Here is a 2,500-nt window from a genome sequence, read left to right as displayed (position 1 = left end):
GTGACTGCTCTGAGAGTGTTCTAGAGTGTGAGAGTGTTCTAGAGTGTGAGAGTGTTCTAGAGTGTGAGAGTGTTCTAGAGTGTGAGAGTGTTCTAGAGTGTGAGAGTGTTCTAGAGTGAGAGTGTTCTAGAGTGATGTTCTCGGACCATTGCTTCCATGAACAAAGACAGTATTGAGGGGAAGGTGATCAATATCTCTGCTGAACTCGTTAGAGAATGACCAATAGAACCAGTGGCTTTGGACAGTCGGGCCACAGTGCAGGGGGACAGAACCCGGAGAGACGCCTCATTAGATGACAGTAGATCGTCAGTAGAGACGCCACAGTCGAACCCGGAGAGATGCCACGGTACAGATGCTCTACATGGGTGAAAGCTCGAGACAAATTATCCATTCGTGGAACATTAAAGTTGATCTTGATGTTGAGTGTTGAGTAGATGAGAGCAGACGTCAAATGATCTCTGACCCCCACGACTCAAATCAATGATCATTAGACACAACAGTGCCACGATGCACCAGTGCATGAAGGGGTCAGTTCAATTCATGTGAAGTGTGTGTCTGTGGGGGGGGGGGGGGGGGGGGGGTCACGGGTCAGTGCAGAGGAGAGGACACTCAGCCAATGAGTGTAGAATACTGCTAAAGAGAGAGACAACACTAGCAGAAGATGGCTAAAAGCTGTGGAATTAATAGAATAGTGTTGTGATTATGTTGTGGTATTAATAGAATAGTGTTGTGTTTATGTTGTGGTATTAATAGAATAGTGTTGTGATTATGTTGTGGTATTAATGGAATAGCACTCTGATTTTTCAAGTTTACTATATAAGTATCATGTGAATATTTCCTGTATAAGATGGTGTTACCAGGCTGTTATGAACTTTAACTGCTTCTATGTTCCCCAACAGATGAATGTGCTGTACTGTATGTACACGTACACACACACACACACACACACACACACACACACACACACACACACAATCCCACCTCCTCTTTAGATATGGAGATTTAAACATTCCCAATATGCAGTTCAGTTCCTCCACAAGGGGATTGCGTACCTCGGCTATGCGCTTATTCATTTTGTCAAGGATAGAATTCAATTTCAATCCATATACTACTTCACAATGCCGGGCATCGCCAACGGAGAGTGATTGGTTCTGGTTCTGGTTCTGGGTTGGATCAGAAGACAGAGAGACACTCGCAGTCCTACTCCAACGGTTCCAGAATGACATTGGCCTGTTTGAAATACCTAATTGCATTCACAAGCTCCAAGATTTTAATTAACTCTGGGCCCTTCCTAGTTTTCCTGGTGGCTGTGATGCAGAGTAAAGTGGAATGAGAAATGATTAGTAGTAATTTCCTGTGAATATATCCTGACATGTGCAGCCGGACTCAGAAACGTGCAGCTCTGTTCTGAGGAGAGGTTCGAAATACAGACACACTTAAATCAGACACACAGGGACACAAGCAAGTCATGTTGCTACCTTAATCTATTCTGTAGTGTGTCCTGAGGGAGAGAGAGAGAGAGAGAGAGAGAGAGAGAGAAAGAGAGGCAGAGAGAGAGAGAGGCAGAGAGAGGGGGGGCAGAGAGAGAGAGAAAGAGGCAGAGAGAGAAAGAGAGGCAGAGAGAGAGAGAGGCAGAGAGAGGGGGGGGTAGAGAGAGAGAGAGAGAGAGAGAGGCATAGAGAGAAAGAGAGGCAGAGAGAGAGAGTCAGAGAGAGGGGGGGCAGAGAGAGAGAGGCAGAGAGAGAGATGGGCATAGAGAGGGGGGGCAGAGAGAGGGAGAGAGACAGATGGGCAGAGAGAGAGATGAGCAGAGAGGGGGGGGCAGAGAGAGAGAGAGGCAGAGAGAGGGGGGGTAGAGAGAGAGAGAGAGGCATAGAGAGAAAGAGAGGCAGAGAGAGAGAGAGGCAGAGAGAGGGGGGGTAGAGAGAGAGAGAGAGGCATAGAGAGAAAGAGAGGCAGAGAGAGAGAGAGGCAGAGAGAGGGGGGGTAGAGAGAGATATGGGCATATAGGGGGGGGGGGGCAGAGAGAGGGAGAGAGACAGAGAGACAGATGGGCAGAGAGAGAGATGAGCAGAGAGGGGGGGGCAGAGAGAGAGAGAGGCAGAGAGCAAGATGGGCAGAGAGGGGGGGGCAGAGAGAGAGATGAGCAGAGAGGGGGGGGGCAGAGAGAGAGGCAGAGAGCAAGATGGGCAGAGAGAGAGATGAGCAGAGAGGAGGGGGGCAGAGAGAGAGAGAGGCAGAGAGAGAGATGAGCAGAGAGAGGGGGGCAGAGAGAGGGGGGCAGAGAGAGGGGGGCAGAGAGAGATGAGCAGAGAGAGGGAGGCAGAGAGAGAGAGAGGCAGAGAGAGAGAGATGAGCAGAGAGAGAGAGGCAGAGAGAGAGAGAGAGAGAGAGAGAGGCAGATAGGGGGGGCAGAGAGAGAGATGAGCAGAGAGAGAGAGAGAGAGAGAGGCAGAGAGAGAGAGCAGAGAGAGAGAGGCAGATAGGGGGGGCAGAGAGA

Source organism: Borostomias antarcticus, assembly GCF_949987555.1.
Source record: "Borostomias antarcticus genome assembly, chromosome: 22".
Classification (NCBI taxonomy): Eukaryota; Metazoa; Chordata; class Actinopteri; order Stomiiformes; family Stomiidae; genus Borostomias; species Borostomias antarcticus.
Note: the sequence above shows the minus strand (reverse complement) of the source record.